This window comes from Psammomys obesus, unplaced genomic scaffold (genome assembly GCF_907164565.1).
Source record: "Psammomys obesus unplaced genomic scaffold, mPsaObe1.curated_primary_1811, whole genome shotgun sequence".
Lineage (NCBI taxonomy): Eukaryota > Metazoa > Chordata > Mammalia > Rodentia > Muridae > Psammomys > Psammomys obesus.
Window position 1 is genome coordinate 3,295,642 of NW_026585687.1, and position 20,968 is coordinate 3,316,609.

The following is a 20,968-nucleotide window of genomic DNA, read 5'->3' on the forward strand; positions in this document are numbered from 1 at the left end:
GAAGTACCTACTGGGCAGAATCTGCTATGCAAATTACTGTTATGCTTTAAAATGTACTTCTATGTTTTGTATAATAAGCTTTCCAAAGTAACATTGCAAGTTTATTTTATTTTTTAATTTAATAAGCTTTTTAAAAAATTTAAACTTTCCTTTTCTTTTTATTTTTTGGTCACTTGTTTAAGTCAGAGTTTCACTATATAGCCCTGGCTGGCCTGGAAGTGCCTAAGTAGACCAGGCTGGCCTCGAATTTCCTGAAATACACCTTCCTCTGCCTTCAGTGCCTTAAAGTGCTGAGATTAAAGGCATTGGCCACTGTGCCAGCCCTTCTTTGCTTTTTGAGTCAGAGTCCAGCCACAATAGCACAGATTGGCCAAGGATTGGCTTCCCGGCCTTAGCTTCCTGAGTGCTAGGATGACAGGTTTGATCTCTCCTGCCTTTCCTTTCTTTTCCTGTTCTTTACTCCCTTCCTCCACCACCACCTTCTTTCTGATAGGATGCCAGACTAGACTCAAACTCACTGTGTTGCCCAGAATGACCTTCAACTTCCGATGCTCCTGCTTCTACCTCCCAGGTTGTAGGAATAAAAGTGTGAGCCACTAAGCCTGGTTTATTTGCTTCTGAGAATGGAAGCCAGGACATCACACATACTAGACATGGAAGCGCTCTACCAGCTGAGCTACATTCGGGCTTCTTCAAGTGATAGGGTTTTGCTACAGTTCAGAAGTATCCAGCCCAAGAAGTTATGGGAATGGGGCAGAATTTCAGGCAGAAGTGGCCTTTGGAGAGCACACACACAGGTAACTCTGTCTTCACCATCGTGCTGAAGTGGTAGAAGTTCTGGATGACAGGAGACCTGAATATGAATGACAATCTTGTGCATATCACTTACTAGCTGAGTACAAAGGGCTTCCCTTTTTTATAAAGCTTGATAGAGAATTGTCATTGGGCTGTAAACTGTGAAGTTCTAAGCAACTATGAGGCATTTTATTTCTGGGTAGCAAGTTGCACGGACCCATTAGATTAGACCATGGACTCTGGCTCACTTCCTGGAAGAAAGGAGGCCCTCCTCCACCCTCACACTGATGGCCGATAGAGTGCTATATCACTGAGATACTAGCCTTGGAATTTAAGGCAAGAGGATCCTTGAATCCAGAAGTTGGTAGTCAGCCTGTACCACACAGAGAGAAAGGGGGAGAGGGGGAGAAAGATAAGGAGAGAGAGGTAAGAAGGGAGAGGCAGAGACAGGGCACTCCAAGGGCAGCAATAGAAGCATCCTCTTAACTCCACAGAGAAAGATTAGAATTATTTTAAGAGTTGTATGGTAGTCACACTTTGAAAGTCACAGAAAGCTCTCACTGGGGACTCACAGAGCACTTCCCAGACAGTGGAAACATTATTTCAAGGCATGTAACACTGTGACTGTGTATGTTGCCAGTTTGGAAAAAAGTGAAGAAGCCCTTCTTAAACAACACTCCACAGGATTCCTTCCCACATCCTCAGCTTCACACAGTCCCTTAGCCCCTTGCCTGTTTCAGGAATGCCTTTGATGGATGCTGGAAAAATCAATGAGGTCATGGACCTACTCAGAAAAGAAACTCAGGAACGTTCCTGAGGCATGATAACCCTTGTAAATGGAACCCTTGTAAATTTGGAACACCAGTAAGCTTCTCTTGAGTTCCCCTTATCTCTTGCCTGATTTGACATGACTGTTGACAGACCTGTGCCCTTTATATTAGACAAGCCTTAATGAAACCCACGGGCCAAAAGCTGCTGTTGGGCCTGTCCTGCCCTTCACATTGCAGTGTTATGAAGGGTCCAATCTTGAGGGGGGAAAAAACTGTATTTCCAAGCTTGTGGCCCAAGGTGGGGGCGGGGGAGACAGAGACACAGAGACTATGCTTAACTGAGGTTGGAAACTTTAGCAACAGATTTTTATCTGTAGTGAGTGCAGGATAGAGAATGATGTGATAAGTTACCATGGGGGCCTGTTTCCTCACTCCTGTCTCCTCACCAGTGATTTGGTAAGGGGAAAACTGAGGAGGAGGCTATGGAGATTGCTAGCAATCAAGACCAGATTTCACCCAGGTGAAGATAGTTGTTTGGAATCAGGGAAACGGGATGAAAATGCAGACCCTGAGCCCTCTCCAGATCCCATTACGGTAAAACTCCAGGGGTGGGGCCCAACAACCTCTGGCTTAGCAAACCTTCCAGGTGAATCTGAGTCATGCTAATGCTTGAGAATCCCTCTGAGCTTAATTGCAATCTTGTCTGCCTATATTAGGCATTTGTTTTGAATCCAGACTCTGCATTCTAGGGAACAAAGATTTCTAGGCAGGACTGAGAACCACAAATGGATTCTGTCCTTGAGGGCAAGTGTCCATGGTTTGTTTTCTACTGCTGTGATAAAACATCACTGCCAAAAACAACTTGAGGTGAAAAGGGTTTCTTTTCATTTATAGCTTGCCCTCAAGGACAGAATGAAAGGAAGTCAGTGTAGGAACTCAAGGCAGGAACCTAGAAGCAGGAACTAAAGCAAAGGTCATGGAGAAGTGTTGCTTACTGGCTTGCTCCTCATGGCTTGCTCAGTTTGCTCTTTCTTTCTTTCTTTCTTTCTTTCTTTCTTTCTTTCTTTCTTTCTTTTGTTTTGTTTCGTTTTTTGAGAGCTTCTTTGTATAGCTCTGGCTGTCCTGGACTAGCTCTGTAGACCAAGCTGGCCTCTAACTTAGACACCCACCTGCCTCCTGAGTGCTGGAATGAAAAGCCGGTGCCACCACCATGCAGCCTGTTTGCTTTCTTATACTTCCCAGGACCCCCTGCCCAGGGATGGCACCACTTACCGTGGTCTGAGCCCTCCCATATCAATTGTCAATTAAGAAAATGCCCAACACACTTGCCTGCAGACCAATTTGATGGAGGAATTTTCTTAATTAATTTCCCCCCCCTCCACTTTCCCAAATTGCCTTAGCTTTTTCCAAGTTGACAAAAAAAAAATTCTAACCAATACAGCAAGTTTACTCAGGACCATGCTGCATTTTTGTCATGGGCTTTCTATCCCCTTAGGGTTATAGGTTGAAGCTTTAGGACTAGGTGTTTTCTAGCTCAGGACCAGCCTCTGAGCTGGATCAAAGCATAGGTAGGATGATGTCTATGCTTACCATAGAAGCTCAGGGATGTTTGGATATCCTCTCTTTCTTCTCCCATCGAGGTTTGATTCACTTGACTGAATCAAAACCCATTACATGTACATGTTATGGTTTGGGGATTTTATTCAGCTATAGAGAAGAATACAAGTATGTTGCTTGAAGGAAAATAGATATAACTGGAGATTAGCATAATAAGTGAATTAAGTCAGTTGGACCAAGAAAGAAAATACCATAATTTCCTTCATTCATGGGCCTTAGATTTTACAGAGATACATAAAATTATATATATATATATGATTATATATATGATATATAAATATACAAGATATAGATACATATATAAAGGAGGACTGAAACTGTCTAGCAGAAGTGGTGGCACCAATGGTAGGAGTGAGAGAATAGAGGATGGGCAGCATGGGAATGAACATGTTCAAAGTACTTTAGTGCTTGAAAGTGTCCTTCTGAAATCCAGTACCATGTACAATGAATATATAACAGTAAAAGAAAGAAAATCATGAACCTGACAGAAGAAAATAATGAAGGAGTTTGCATTCCACCTTGGACAAAGATGTGGCATAAAAGGCTCTGTAGAAACAGTGGATGATGTGGTGAATGCCTTTAATCCCAATACTTGGGAAACAGAGAGGCAGGAGGATTTCTGTGAGTTCCAGGACAGCCTGGTATACATAGTGAGTTCTGGGACAACTAGAGTTAGGTAGAGAGATCTTTTCTCAACCAACAACAACAACAACAACAACAACAAATAAATAGAACAAAACAACAACAAAACCTAAACAGTGAATAGAGGACACAGTTACTATAGCCCGTGGGCTTTCCTTATTGTAAACTTGGAATTTCTAATATGCAGTTATCTTAGCATTCACATTAAAACATTTTCTTCCACCTGAGTGTCATTTTTACGTCCCTTTTAAAATAAATAATGGACTGGAGAGATGGCTCTGTGGTTAAGAGTACTAGTTGCTCTCTCTCTGAGGACTTGGATTCAGTTCCCAGCACCTACATAGGTGCACACAACTCCCTGTAACTACAGTTCCAGGGGATCCAATGCCCTCTTCTGGTCTCTAGAGGTACTATGAGAGCATACACACATGCACTACACACCACATACAAATATGCATATTCATGTACAGACACCAGAAGAGGTCATGAACATATCAGGTAGTGATACCAGATACCTAAGCTGAAATGCTAGCTTGACTCTGGCAACACACACACACACACACACACACACACACACACGCACACATGCACACATTTTAAAAGGAAATAAGATATTTTTATGGAACCCTAGAAATATTCTATACCAAAGACTTTCTTTCTTTCTCTTTCTTTCTTTCTTTCTTTCTTTCTTTCTTTCTTTCTTTCTTTCTTTCTTTCTCTCTCTCTCTCTCTCTCTCTCTTTCTTTCTTTCTTTCTTTCTTTCTTTCTTTCTCCCTCTCTCTCTCTTTCTTTTTTCAAGACAGGGTGTCCTGGAACTCAATATGTAGACCAGGGTGGCCTTGGGCTCACAGAGATCCTCCTGACTCTGCCACCCTGAGTGCTGGAATTAAAGGCCATGCTCAGCTGGCTCAAAGACTTTCTATCTACCATGCCTATTGGGGAACTCAGCCCTACTCCTTGCCTTTATGAGCTTGGGTTCCATAATTCAACACTCAGAGATCCTCCTTCTCCCTCTCCTTCTCTGCCATTCCCTCTCCTTCTTTTGAGACACGGTCTTATTATTTAGCCTTAGGTGGCTTGGAACCCACAAAGTCAATTGGACTCACCTTGCTCTCTTAGAGATCCACCTTCCTCTATCTCGGTCGCTCTGAGGCATGTGTCACCATGCCCAATCCTATATTCTTTTTATCCCCACATCTCCAACAGATTTTTTTTTTCAGTTTGTGAAATATACATGCCACAGTGAATGTGTGAGAGTCAGAGCACAACTTATGGAAGTCAGGTCTCTCTTACCAGTATGTGAGTCAGGAATCATATTTCTCAGGCTCGGAAGCAGATGTCTTTACCTGAGATATCTCATTAGGTTTAGTTTTTGAAAGAGTGGATTAGGAGAAAAAGTCAGAGGGCATGGATGAATGAAATAGAAAACAAATGCAAGCAAGACTTGATGGCATATGCCTACAATTTCAGCACTTTGGAGGTAGAGGCAGGAGGATCAGGTGTGTAAGGCAGTCTCAGTTGCATAGTGATAGTGAGTTTGAGACTAGCCTTGGCTACAAGAGACAAACAACAAAAATGAAAAACAGAAAACAAAAAAGAAAAAGGAAATAAAATATAAATGCAAAACTGATTTATTAATAATTTCATAACCACAACTAACTAGTACAAAGGCTTTCCTTGTACAAAACTTCATGAGAGTTTCCTCAGAAAAACGAACAATATCAGGCACTGGAATTTGAAATTTAGACTGCAGCCTTTGTCTTCAGATGGATCATAGGATACTTTAACCAGGCTTGAATCGACTCATAGCCACATGACCCACATAGAAGTAGATTAAATCCTTGGTTTCGTATCTCACTTAACTACTCCATCCCCTGGGGGTTGTACTTCTTGCTAGGCTCTCAACATGGACTGCTCTGTGCTTTTTATTTCTCCAATGCCTGGCTAGCGTATTCTACCAAATCCTGTAATATTTCCTCCAAAGTATCTGCACTAAAAAACAAAAACAAACAAACAAAAATAAAAACCTTTTTAGATTGATTTAATTGTATGTGGATGAGTGTTTTACCTACATGTAGGTTTGTGTACCATGTACATGCCAGATAGCTGTGGAGGTCAGAAGAGGACATTGAATCCCTTGGAACTGAAGTTATAGATGGTTTCGAGCTTCCATGTGGATGCTGAGAACCAAAACCAGGTCCTCTGCAAAGAGCAATAAGTACTCTTGACCATTGAGCCATCTCTCCAGCCCCCAATTTTGCATTTTATTTGAAATCACTGCTTTCCAGTCACACATGGTTACCATGTAGGGCTGGCAAACTGCAGCACTCAGGGAGATACTGGCATGGCTATGGCCAGATTCAGATTCTTTGTCTATAACATGAGGATAAGGGTGTGATACCTGTCTCATAGGGTTGGAATAACAGCTGAGATCTTGTATGACAAACTCTACTGGAGAGATGGCTCACAGGTTAAGAGCACTGCTTGCTCTTCCAGAGGTCCTGAGTTCAATTCCAGTTAACCACATGGTGGTTTACAACCATCTATAAAGAGATCTGGCGTTCAGGTGTGCATGCAGACAGAACATTATATACATAATAAAATAAATAAATCTTTAAAAAAAAGAAATATTATCTGTATGTGAAAAGCCGCTTTATTGCTTACCATGCATAGCAATGTGTTGTTGAAAGCCAAGGAAGGAAGTCATTAAATGGAATGACCATGCTATAGGCATAAATCTGGATAGAATATTCACTCTACATGTCTTCCTTTCCAGAACCTTTCCCTTGCAAGATACCCTCACTAGGAGTTATTGCTCTAGTGAACGAAAAAAAAATTTACACACCACCTAGAACAGTAACTAAAGTTGGCACTGGACATGTACGTGGGATGAATTAACAGATGAATGCATGGGTCCAAGACAGCTTCATATTCTCATATTAGTACCTCAATTGTCTAGGCTTTGTTTCCTCCAAGCCACCTTTGCTCTGTCCCCTCCAAATTGAGAATTACGTTGTTCTTGTTTTGACTCATAAGCTATAAATAAAATTCAGACTGTAGACTGTGCATCTCTTAGCTGATGTACAGGGTGACCAAGATGTTACAACCTACTCCATCTCTGTTAGTTCCTATTATTTTTGGGGCCCCCCTCATCCTCAGCATCTTAGATTGTTTGGTAAATTGTGTACAGCCATCTTTCATATGGCATCTTCCCCCTTCTTTTCGTTTATAACATAATCTTCTGTGTGTGCCATACCAGAGATTGCCCATTTCAGACAAGCACTCTACCACTGACTTATATCCAGACCGTCTCTACTGTTTTTATTTGTTTGTTGTTTTTAAGATTGGTCTAACAAAATTTCCCAGGCCTTGAGCCTACTCTGTAGAAGGTCTGAAGCTTTTAGACCTACTTACTGTGTCAGCCTCTGAGTCGTTAGGATTATAGAGCTATCCCATCAGATCCAGCTAAGATGTTCTCGCATTAACCTCAGTGTGTCTTAGGACTCTGAGTTGTTCTAATAACACTGTGTTTACTGGCATTTGTCATTTTTACATTTATCCTGTATAATGTGTGGTCATTTCTATTTGTAGAAAACCTAAATAAAAGTGATAGTCTTGATTTGATGAATACAGGCGACAAGATCCAGGCCAGGAAGAACCACTAAACAAGTCTACAAACTACCAGAGTGTTGTGGGCTCCAAGACCTTACCATGTAGTCTCAAATTCCTCTGCTTATATTAGGCCAAGGCATGTGACAAGATTTTCACTACCTTTGAGATTCTCTACTTTTTTGTCTTATTTATTCGTCTGTTTGTTTTCAAGACAAGATTATCTATGTAGCCCTGGCTATCCTGGAACTCACTCTGTTTTACCAGGCTGGTCCTGGATTTTTTTAGAGACAGGTGTCACTCATAGCCCAAGCTGGCCTGAAAGTCACTCTGAAGGATGGCTTTGGACTTGTCAGTGCTTCTGCCTCAGCCTCCCCAGTGCTTCCAGGATTACTGTGCTATCAGGCCTGTCTCTCTGCTGATTTTAAAGCAGTGTTTATATGCAGGGTTAGGATCAACACTTGGTTGATCTTGGGATAGGTCAAACCACAGAGCCAGAAAATCTCCATCTCTTTTGGAAGAGGAATTAATTGTGGCAGTCATATTGGTCACCTCTGTTGAAATTTCACAATCCATCTTTCTTAAGCTGGGTTTTCCAAGATCACCCATGTGTTTCCAAGGCAGTGGTGGATACAGCTTGCTCTGCCTGAATTTCACTTGCACTCTTTATTATCCCACATTAAAGCAGCTGACCAAGCCAGTTTCCAGCATGGGAAAGACATAGTGCCACAAACCACATCTGCTTTGAAAAGTCCCTAGTGACAGGAAAAAAGGAAAGTGCTGTTTCTAGACCAGCCTTTTGTACACCCGTGAAAGCCAAATCTTCCTGGCCTTGGTGAGCTTCAGCCTGTTTCCACCCTCAGCCCCACTACCCAGCCGGTACCCACTCTCAGGATCACTGTCCAGCCCATACACACCCTCAGCTCTCATCACATGAGCGAAACTTCCTTGGTGAACTGGACAGTGGCTTCCAAGAACCCTTGGTTTTTTGCTAAATTAGGCTAGGAACTTGGAGCTGGCTCTCACTCTAGAACAGTGCGACAAGGACCTTTCCAGTCCCTACACCACACAGAACAGTGCTTCCCCTGCTGCTCTGCCGCTGGTGCCTCGGTTCACTTCCGCTTTCCTACAGGAAACTCTTCTGCCTTGGGCTGGACCTGGGTGGATCCGTGCTCCCTAGCAAGCTTCTTCAGCAAGTTAACAGTTGTTAAGGATTGAGCCACCATTCTTCCCTTTACTACATTTATTTGTTTATCGTGTGTCTCTCTACGTGTGTCCATAACTCATGCATCAGGACACATGTGTAGAGGTTAGAGGACAACTTGCTGGACTTAACTCACTCCTTTCTACCGGACGGTCCAGGGACTGAACTCAGATCATCAGACTTGTCAGCAAGCATCCTTTATCCACTTAGCCATCTCGCTGGCCGTCGTGTTTTGGGTATTTGAGATAGGTTCCCATGTGGCTCAGAGTCCATACCCACCTCCCCACTCCTTCCCAACAAAGCCAATTTGGGCTGGCCATATACTCCTGAGTATGACCATCTCCTCGATTGCCGTCAACCAACCAGGGGCCACACCCCTAAAGTAAACTGAATCTCTCTTCCCCAGATGCCATCCCCTGTAAATAGATCCTCAGCTATCCCCTTGAATTCATGCTGGAATGTTGGTTGGCTTGCTCTTGTGCCGCTCGTATACTGGCAGACACAGCTGTTGGGAATTTATTAATGCAGTGGTCCTGTCATATCCAGAAGGCAAGGTTTCACTGGTCTTTCATAACCTCTTTCCATTCATCTTTCAGGATGTTTCCTGAGCCTTGGAACATTGTGTATGTAATGTACATGTCCCATTTGTCTTAAACATATATTTAGTCGTTTGTATGTTGAGTCACAATAGAGATGAAGTAATTTTTCGCATTATTCAGTGATGTGAAATGATATATGGAATATGTTCTAAATCTAAGTGGTAGAACTTGAGGGTTTGAGTCAGGTGTTGCTGACATACGCCTTTAAGCCCAGCATTAAGGAGGTAGAGGCAGGCAGATCTCTGTGAGCTCAAGGCAAGCCTGGTCTACATAGCAAGTTCCAGGACACCCAAGGCTACACAGCATAAACCCTATCTCAGAAAAAAAAAAAACAAAAAAAACAAAAAAAACCCAAGATAAAACAATAAAAAGAATTTGAGAGTTTGAAAGTGCATTAATAGTTGTCTGAGAAATGAAAACATATACTCTGGTTTTAAAAATGGACACAAATATTCACTGCATTGTCATCCATAACAGCCAAAGGTAGAAACAACTCAGATGTCCATCAACTGATGTGGTTAAACCAGCTGTAGCATATCCACAACATAGACTCCTACAAAGAAATGAAAAGATCTTTAAGGAATTATGCACTATTTAAAAAGATAAACAACCTCTAAGGAAAAAAAAAACTCAAAATGTCATATGTTGCCTGATTATAGTCTTCAAATTACAAACTTGTAGAAGCTGAGACCAAATTTGTAGTTATTTGTGGTGTTGTGGGCACCCTGCATCGTGACTGTGATGGTAGATATACAAACCTTTTCTGTATGGGATAAAGTTTTATAGAGCTGAGTTGATGCACAAAACTACGAGTAAGGCCAGGGAGATCTGAGGGAGCTTAGTGGATTACATCAGCGTTGTGATGCTGCACTGTGATTTTGCTTGATGGAACCCTGGAGGGAAACGGGGCCAAGTGTGCAAACATCTGCACTAGTCCGTTTCCACTACTGTCATCCAAGTAAGGGTGTTTCAGTTCATGATCTTTTGACCTGTTAGCACTGAGGCAGCACATGGTGGGAGTGGCTATGTAACTGCAATGAAGCCGTTTTCTTTGTGGTTGTATCAAAAAAGAGAAAGACATAGAGGCTCGGGTCCCACTCGTTCCTCCAAGGGCATACCTCCCTTCCTACTGGGCTCTACCAGCTAAAGGTCCTGCCACCTCCCTAAAGTACCACAAGTGAGGACTCAGTCTTTCTTGTATGGACCTCTGAGGGACATTCAAGATTCAAGATATAGCGGCATCTTTTGGTATTATTTCCTACTGCTGCATGAGAATCTCTATTACCTCAAAATAAAACATGTAATAGGAATCCCAAGCTGGAGTGCTGAAGAGATGGTTCAGCAGTTAAGAGCAGTGGCTGCTCTTCTAGAGCACCCAGGTTCAATTCTTAGTACCCACACTTTAGCTCACAACCTTCTGTGGCTCCAGTTCCAGGCACTTATGTGGTACACACATTCATGCAGGTAAAACACGCATGTATATATACATACATACATATATGTGTGTGTGTGTATATACATAGATATATACAAAATCTTTTCTAAAATTGTAGGCTGGGGGCTGGGGAGATGGCAAGCCATGTGGTTCTAAGTTCAAATCCCCAGAACTAACATGAAATGTGGGGCACAGTGAGGGGACAGAGACCGGAGGATCCCTGAAACTCACTGACCAGCCAGCCCTCGTCAAAATCAAAAGATACCAGAGATCAACCTCTGGCCTCCATGCACTTGTATGTGCACAGACACTTAGTCGTGTGCATACACCACACACACAAAACATGTACAAACAACAACAACAAAACAACTAAATGGGGCTTCTTTTCCCTTTAATAGAAAATTCCTGTCCTGAAGTGAAATTTTGAGGCTTTAAGAGAAACAGATTCCAAATAAGTGAAATCTGGGTACAAATTGTGGTCCTGGTACTCTCTGCGCAAGCACTGCAATGAGTGTTTTTTTTCAAAGCCTTGGTTGAGCCGTTCTCTGAAAGGCTCTCTTCTCTTGCTTTTGCAGTATTTGCAGCGGGAGCCTTAACACACGAGAGCAGCTTCTTCTTTGACTGGGTTCTGGAGGCCAGGAACGCAAGCTCCTCCCTTTCTTGTGTGGATTTGACAGGCAGGTTTAGAAACATATTGCATCTAAATGAAGTTGATCTCAGGAGGGTGCAGAAAAGAGTGGATGTCTAAAGGCCAGTACATAGCAAAGACACAGAAACAGTGATCTGGCAAGCTTTATAGGCACTGAGCAGAATCAAGAATAGAAGCTGTGGGCTGAGACCGAAAACACCCCCCTTTCTGTTTACCCTGTGAATGAGCTAGCTGATATGTTCTATTTGTTCATCTGCGCCCATTTCTCATGTTTATTTTGCTCCTTAATTGACTAGTAGAGGCCAAATCCCAAGTATTTAGAGAAGTGAAGCTTTAGTGTTCTGCACTATATAAGCATATATATGTATATGTGTGTGTGTGTGTATACATACATACATACATACATACATTATTTATTTTGTGTGTGAAGAGGTAGAGATATTGAATGTGTGCATGTCATGCTGTGTATATGAAGGTCAGAGGGCAACCTGCAGGAGGAGTCAGCTCTCTTACCATATAGTTCCATCCCCAGGATAGAACTTAAGCTATCAGGCTTTGTGGCAAGCACCTGTACACACTGAGACATCTCAAGCACTAGCATCCATTAGGGAGGGGGGTCCTAATTTTCTATGTAGCCCTGGTTGTCCTGGAATTTGCTATGTAGACCAAGCTGGCCTTGAACTCACAAGAGAGCCTTCTGCCTCCCGAGTGCTAGGATTAAAGGTGGGTGCCACCACTCCAGGTCTGCAACCATTTTTTAAAATGTGATATTTATTACTGAACATGATTTGGCAGGATATAGGAGAGCACTGTGCAAGTTCCCAGGAGTGCAGGACTTACCACCTGTCCAGGGGACCGTGACTGGGGATATATGCCCCCACAGCCATTAGGAATGAGCCGCTTCTCAGCAACAATGTCTTCAAATTAATCTGCATTAAACTTGGTGAAGGCCCACTTGTTTGAGATGTGGATCTTCTGGTAGCCACAGAGCTTGAACTTGGCTCTACGTAGAGCCTCAGTCACATGCTACTTATTCTGTAGCTTGGTGCGATGGACGTGATGACCTGGCCAGTGTGAAGCCTGCCACTGTGCCCTGAGGCTTCCCAAAGACACCACACATACCTGTCTGGAGCCTGTCAGGCCCAGCACAGGACAATATCTTGTTGATTCGGATGACGTGGAAAGGGTGGAGCCGCACTGCATAGGCAACCATATTTTAAAAGCAGGGTCTTACTGTGTAGCTCAATGCTGGCCTTAACGTCGTGGTTTTCTGGTTTCCATCTCCTCAGTTCTGGGATTATACATGGGTGCCACTATTTCTGGCCACACAGTTTTTGTTTGTTTGGTTTCTGAAAAAGGAGCTCACGTAACTGAGGCTCTCAAACTCAACGCATAGCTGAGAATAGCCTTCAACACCCAGTCATTCAGCCTCTACCTTTCACATGCTAGGATTCTAGGCATGAATCACCACATCCTGCTCACCCACTTTGTTTTCTTGCTACGTGGGCTCTTTTCTTTGCTTTGCTCAGGCTCAATGCGCTTTTGGTATTACAGTTTGTGCAAGCACAAAGTGAGGTGTTAGGCTTGAGGATTTTTAGGCAAGGGTGGACATTATAAACCAGTTTGAAGTTTGTTTCTCAGATCCCTTTCTTGAGACCAGGTTTCTTTGTGTAGTAGTCCAGTTTGGCCTGGACCTCCCCTGTGTTAGTATTACAGGCATGGAAGACCGTACCAGGCATCCTTACCTGGTTTTTAATGCCACAACTGAAAGGCGTTGGTTCTTTGCCTCGTCTTTTCAAAAGTTCCTGGCATCACACACTGTTGCGGTGGGTGAGTCTGTAAAATCCAGCTGCAAGGGCCAGCAAATAAAGGCACTTGCTGCCAAGCCTGAAGGCAATGTGAGTTTAACCCCAGGGACCCATATAGTGGAAGGAGGGAAACAAACTCCCATATTGTCTTCTGACTTCCACATTCAAGCTGTGGTACACTTGCCCTCATAAAACACTCCCCCCAACACACACCCACACATACTCTAAATTCAATTCAATGTAATGTAATTTAAAAATCCAGCTGAAAGAGCCATGCTTTTGAAGCCTGGCTTGCTCCCTGCTTCTCTCTTCAATGCTTTGAGTTTTTACCTGCCAAAATTGCTGAAGCCAGTTCTACACCTTTTGTTTCATTTTGTTTTTCCAAGACAGGGTTTCTCCGTGTAGCCCTGGCTATCCTGAATGCATTACTGTGACCAGGCTGCCCTTGAACTCACAGAGATCTGCCTGCCTCTGCTTCCCAAGTACTAGGATTAAGGGCATATGCCACCACCACCTGGCTCAGTTCCACACCTTTAAGAACTCTCTTTGTGAGCCAGGCTCAGGGGAGAGTGCCTGTAATTCCAGCACCCATGGAGGCAGAGGCAGGTGGATCTCTCTGTTTGAGGCCAGTCTGCTCTACAAACCCAGTCCAGGACAGCCAAGGCTACACAGAGAAACCCTGTCTCAAAAAAACCAAAACAAACCAGAACAACAACAACAACAACAGTTCTCTTTGTGCTGCTGTCAGGCCTCAGCTTCCTGCTCTGGCTTCTGCTCTGTCTGCTCCTTATCTCCCCTACCAGGATAACTTCACCAATGATGCTTCCCTCTCTGTCCCTTGAAGGGCAGTAAAGTTACATGTGCAGATCAGTTTCCATGTTTACCTTTTTTTGCTAGTGTCTTTCATTTCCGATATTCTTGTAGCAAACTCTGGTAGATTTGAGGGCTTATATTACTGTCCTTTGTCATCTCTGAGAACAAAGAACACATTCATCTGGCAATGTCATCTTGTTCCACCCAGTTTCCTCTAGCCACATTTATGCAATATGGATCTAGCACTTCTTTCTTTTTCTTCCCCATTTCTTCCACCTCTTCTCTGTGTGCCTCCAGCAGATAATAAATCAATGTGAACACAATCATTAGAACATTGCTTCTCTCCTCCCTCCCTTGCCCTCTCCACTTCTTTCCTCTCTTTCCTTCTTTCCCTTTTTCTTTCTTTCTGAGTTACCCAGATAACTCTCAGGTTCCTCAGCCAAGTTATCTTGGTTATCTTGCACCAGCTCCTGACTGTTTGGATTATTTGCATGAATTGATATGCCCAGAAAAATTAAGTTCTTTGGTTTGGGGAGAATCTTGAAGCTTAAACCCAGGGCCTTGTGCGCTAATACCTGTCTTCCTGCCCATTTCTCCTTTTGTTGCATTTGCTTTTATAGAATATGTCTCCTTTTTGTTCCATTTCATTTGTGTTGCCTTAAAAGATAAAAATGCCTTGAAAGCTGGGAAGAGTGGTGCATTAATTCCATCACTTAGGAGACTGAGGCAGGAGGATTACCATGAGGCAGCCTGGGGTACACAGTGAGTCCCAGGACAGCCTGGGCTCCAGAGTGGGACCTTTTCTCAACAACTACAACAACAAAAATGCCTTAAGCCTCTGTTCTCTCTCACTGACTAAATTTATTTAGCTCAATAGGTTCCTGTTTTTCTGATCCGTGGGCTTCCAGATGCTTGCTGACTCATTCATATAATTGGAAAAGTGTGCACAGACTGCAAAGTGGCAAGGAAGTGTATCCAAAAGTGAAGTGATAACACAGATTAGCTATGCTGTGAGGGAACCGCAGTTTCCTTGAGTCAGAGTACTCAAAGGCCCCTGGTTATTGTCTGGGGTCTTTCTTGGTGAGGTCTGGGAGGAGGAGTTTGATTCTGTTTTGATGGAAAGGTTTGGATTCTGTAAGCCTTTGCTCACTGCACACGAAATTTCCTATGATGCATCTGATTTGAACCATAGGCATGACCAGCCGTGCAGACACAGAAGAGAGTAGATAAACCTTTCGTGAAAATGTATTCAGAGGACACAGTTTGCCTTGCTGCACATGTGCCTCAAACCAGTCCAAACTCTGTTTTAAGGATGTATGTATCTGGAACATGTTTGACTAGCGACAGTATTATGGAGGGGTTGCCTAAGGGAGTAGCACACTCCCATCGCTTAAAGTTGAGTGTATATGTTCTTTGGTGCAGGTGGAGGGGCCTAGGTTGCTAGGTCCATTATTTGCAGACAAGTGTATGTATAACCCTAGCCAAGTGGAGTCCTGAATGTCTGAGCCATTTTTGCCCTTGTGTGCCTCCAGCAGATATGAAATCAATGTGAACACAATCATTAGAACATTGCTTCTTCTGAGGATCATAGGCTTTATTATACTATGCCCATTTCATTGGTAGATAGCTCTATTTTCATGTCCTTCTGTTCTGTCCTGGTCAACGTCAACTATATCCATCCTCTGAAAACTAGGAATATGGCCCATGAGATGGCAAGCCTGACAATCTATTTGAATTTGATCCATAAAGTAGAAGGAGAGAACTGACTCCAGAAAGTTGTTCTCTGAACTCTACACTCAGTTCCAAGGCCCAATGTCCAAAAGCTCAAAACCAGCTATAACAGCAGATCCAAGTAATCTGGCACCCTTTTCTAGCATCCATGGAAACAACCATTCCCCCCTTACACACACACACACACACACACACACACACACACACACACACACACACACACGCGGAAGTCTCCTCAACGAGCACATGTTTACTTGTTTTCCACCCAGAAAGCTGGAAATGGACGTAGTTTGTAGCCTCATGACCTGTGCTATTTTCAGGGCCTAGCCATGCCTGAATCCCCAGACCGTTATGTTTGTTCACCCTAGACTCTTCCTTCCTAGACCTTTATCTTTATTATGTTTCTCAGTCAATCAAACCCATCCTTATTGAAGATGTCACTCGTACTTTACAACATCCTCTGGGCTATCTATAGGGTCAGGCCACTCCCACTCCTACAGACTTTTATTATGTTTATCTCAGTCATTCACCCCAGACCCTTATCTTGTGCATTATTTCTGAGTCAACAGAACCCATATTTATGAAAGTGGCCATACGTTCTTTGTAAAGAGTTTCAATGTAAACATGTCTTGAGCTTTGTTGTACAAACAGAGTTAATTATTATCAGAAAAATTTCCCAAAGTTGTACTGTACTTAAATATGCCTAAAATATACTGCCCAGTATCAGACTTTAGAAGTTTGAACCAATGTGGGGTAAAACAGTCATGGTGAATCTTATTTCCTTCTTGCTTCATGTGGATTTAAGTTACTCTGTCAGTTCTGGTGTTTGCAAAGACCCCCACAAAATAGCCTCTCACAGAGCCTATTTTCATATGTAGTCCATCCTTGCAGTGACATATGGGCAGCAGGAGCTTGAAGCCTCTGGTCACATTCCACCCATAGCCAAGAGCAGAGAATGAACACTGCTTGGCCTGCTTTCTGTACTCTTACAGGATCCTGCCAACCCCAGGGAATAGTGCCACACACTCTTAGACTAGGTCTTTCCCTATCAATTAATATAATTAGGACAATCTCCCACAGATATGCTCCCAGGTGAATCTGATCCAGACAATCCTTCCTTGAGACTTGTCTCATTGGAGTCTACATTACCACTGATTCTTTCCTTTCAATAAAGGAGTTCAGAAACAATGTTCAATTATACATTGCATTGACATTAACAAAGGATTAACATGCAGAGAATATACAGGAATGCTAACAAAGCACAGAAAAAACAAAAAAAAAAAAAAAGAAAAGAAAGAAGGAAAATGAAGAATGGAGCTAAACAAGCAGGTCACTGGAAGAAAAGCTACCAAATACATAGAACATTTTTTAAACTCACAAATACTCAGATATTGGGTTCCTGTACTTCACGAGTCAGGGCATGTTGCTCACATTAAATTGTTAACTCAATGCTTGTTCTTCCTCATGCCCAATGCCACCCCCCCCCACTTCTACTTTTCCTCTCCCAGTTCAGCTCAAGTACAAAGTTTACCAATTCACCTCTCCCTCTATCGAATGCAAATTGTGGTAAAATGATTGATCATATGGCCTCATTCGTATTGACTTGCATCACAAATGACATTGCATCCCCCCCCCCTTACAATGCCTCTGCAGTGATGGCATTTCAGGTACCAGCCCACAAGACAAGGGGGAGGATGCTTTATTGTACAGATGTAAGAAGAGGATAGGAGGACTTCCTGGTTGTCATGTGTTAAGTGACACACACTGTTCGCCTCCTTTGACTCTGCATTTTGAAAATTTTGGTTGCAGAAAAAAAAGACAGCAGCCTTTCTTGATAATACAGAAAGTTGGGCTGGGCACAGTGGTTCATGCCTTTTGACCCCAGCACTCAGGAGGTAAACAGATCTCAGGTGAGTTCAAGAAGAGCCTGGTCTACAGAATGATTTCCTGGGCAGCCAGTCCTGTTATAAAGAGAAACCCTGTCTCCGGGGGAAAAAATAAGTTTGATGTTGGAATTGAGTTTTTTTTTGTTTTCTTGAAGCAGCTATAAAACACTTATTAGGAAAGAGAAGTTTAAGCTAAAAACTTTTGTTTTTCTTTGCAGCAAAGTCCATATGTAAAGACCATGCCTTTGAGCATGAGCATCCTATATGAGAAATGATTTTTTTTCTCCAGTTGTAACCTGGATGCCTAGGGCAGTCAAGATGAGTGGAAGCAGCCTTGTGCCTTCTCTACAGCTCCTGCCCATGTTAGTAGAGCTTTCTCTCCTGTCCTTGGCAGAGACTTTATAGGTTCAATAAGTGCACACAGTATGAATTTGATATTCACCATATGTTTTGTATTCAGAAGAAGATCACCAACTTGACAGATGCCATTAGTGACATACCTGGATATACTATTCACCTCAACCTTACAAATAACCACATTCAAGTCCTTCCTCCCTTGAGCTTCACTAATCTGTTTGCTCAGGTGGGCTTGAGACTAGAGTGGAACTTAATTTAGAAGATCAATGAAGGTGCCTTTAGGGAACTTGGGAATTTGACTCTTCTGAATTTAGTAGAAAATAAGATTCAAAGTGTGAATAACTCCTTTGAGGGCCTGTCTAACCTGAAGACCTTGCTCCTGAGTCACAATCATATTCACCTGTATCCACAAAAAAAAAAAAAAAAAAACCTTTACTCTTCTAGTCAAACTGAAATAGTTGAGCCTATCTCAAAACAAAATTACACATTTTTCTGGTATTCTTGAAGCAGTCTAGCATCTTCCATGCCTGGAGCACCTTGATCGTACTAACAACAGAATCATCTACTTGGACCATAGCCCTATGTCATTGGTTTCTCTGATCAACCTGAGTTTTCAGGGGAACAAACTAATGGAGTTAAATTTCTCTGCTTTGTCACTGCCTAACCTAACAACTCTAAGTGCTTCCCAAAACGGCCACAGTGCCATTCAGGATGTGTATCTGGGAACTCTCCCCCTTAGGAGCGTGAATCCGAGTGCAACGTTGATGAAACTGGAGATGCTTTCAGCTAAGTACCTGCAGAATGTAAGGGTTATGGACCTTAGTAACCTCGAGCTTAGACATGATCACTTAAATATGAAAATTCTCTGCCACCTCCTCAGAAACCTACCCATGTTAGAGACACTGGTTTTTCAGAAAAACGCCACCAATGCAGAGAGCATTAAGCATCTAGCAAAGTGCACCAACCAGGCTTTTGTTCTTTGACCTGAGCCAAAACAGTGACTTGGTTCATCTCAATGACATTGAGTTTGATGCTCTGCCTAGTCTCCAAAGACTGAATCTGAACAAGTGCCAGCTTTCTTTCATCTGCAACAGGGCCTGGGGTTCCCTGCAGAACTTGACCATCGTAGATCTGAGCCACAACAAGTTGAAAAGCTTCCCAGATTTTGCATATTCACCTTTGAAGTGCTTTAAGTCTCTCTTCCTTTCAAGAAACCCCATCATAGAACTCAATAACCTGGCCTTCAGTAGGCTATTTTCACTGAAGGAGCTCAACTTAGCTGGGTGCTGGATAGTAACAATTGACAGATACTATTTTACTCATTTCCAAATTTAGAGATCTTAGATCTTGGAGACAACGATATCCGGGCTCTCAACCATGAAACTTTCCGACCTCTGAAAAAACTCCAAGTTTTTGATCTCTCCCACAGCTGCCTGGAAATTATGGAGCCAAAAGCATTTTCTGATCTCACTTGCCTATATCATCTTGACCTTATGTACAATAGCTTGTCATATTTTCATGAACACCTTTTCTTGGGTGTTGAAAAGCTGCAGGTTTTGAAACTAGGTTTTAATTAGATCACATATGAAACCTCTAGGACCCTTCATTAGCCTCCATTTATGAAACTCACATCATTGAAACAAAGAACAATGATAGGAGGACAAAGGCATGGGATTCAGTTCATTCTGAGCAACTTTTTCCAAGGGTTGAATAGTTTGCAGGAGTTAGTCCTAGGGGAAAAAAACCCCTCGGTGTTCCTGGACTACTATCAATTTGACCCTCTGATTAATCTCACAAAGTTGGATATCTTAGGAACAAAAGATGGAAATCAAAGTCTGTATTTAATTGCTTCCTTATTCCAAAAACTCAACAGGCTAAAGACCCTCCGCCTTGAAAATAACAATTTAGAGTCATTGGTACCTAGTATGTTCTTCAGCTTGCAAAGCCTCCAGGTCTTTTTTTTAAGATTGAACAACCTGAAAGTCATTAATCAAAATCATTTGTAGAATCTAAAATCATTGAAGGTTTTTATGTCTATGAGAATGAACTTATGCACCTGTGACAATTTGCAGTTCAGGAACTGGTCAATGACCACAGAGGAGGTCCATTTCCCTTTCCTTTGGAGCTACTCCTTTCAGCAGCCAGACATCCAGAGCTTACAGCTTTTGATGATGCCATGTGTAATTTTGACTTGGGAAAGGTTTACTTCTTCTGTTGCTTCAGTATGATCCTCACCCCCATGGTCTTCTCTTGGTTCAGTGCCAAGATAATTTTGTCTCCGTGGTATGGTTTGTACATATGTAGGGCCTGGTACCTTACTAAATGGCACAAAACGGATAAGAATTTCTTGTATGATGCCTTTGTTTCTTTCTCAGCCACTGATGAGGTGTGGGTATACAAAGAGCTTGCTCCAGCCCTAGAAGAAGGCAACCAGACCACATTCAAGCTCTGTCTTCACCAACGGGACTTAGAACTAGGCATCTTCGAGAACATCCAGAATGCTATTAACACAAGTTGTAAAACATTGTGTGTGGTCAGCAACCACTACCTGCACAATGAATGGTGCCAGATTGAAGTCCAGCTGGCCAACATAAAGATATTCTATGAGCACAAGGATGTCATCATCTTGATCTTCCTTGTAGAGATTCTTAACTATAAGCTGTCCATCTACCACCGAGTCGGGAATCTCATAAACAAACAGACATTTTTCACTTGGCCAGACAGTACTCACCAGCAGCCATATCTCTGGGAGTGCATTAGAAATGTATTGAGCAATGAGACTGTGGAGAAGGAAATTGCTGTTGAGTGACTGAAAGTCTTACAACCCCAACCCTGGCTGAATAATGTTACCCAAAATTTGTGTAAGCTGAGTCTGACTAAATGAACCCACTCTCCAGGAACAAAAGCAGGGGTTGCTTACACCTGGAAGACCCATGACCAATTGGATAGTGTTCATCAGGCGAGTGCAAGGGACTACTTGGAAAACTTTCAGGAGCAGGGTCCCACGAGTATAGAATTGTATATGAGGAAGGAATTCCTATTTTATTAAGAAG

At 42.6% G+C, this 20,968-nt stretch overlaps 1 pseudogene; it reads left to right on the forward strand.

Moving 5' to 3' along the window:
• Window positions 1–17,782: 17,782 nt before the first annotated feature.
• On the forward strand, window positions 17,783–20,724 carry LOC129665469 (toll-like receptor 13; annotated as a pseudogene).
• The last annotated feature ends 244 nt before the right edge of the window (window positions 20,725–20,968 follow it).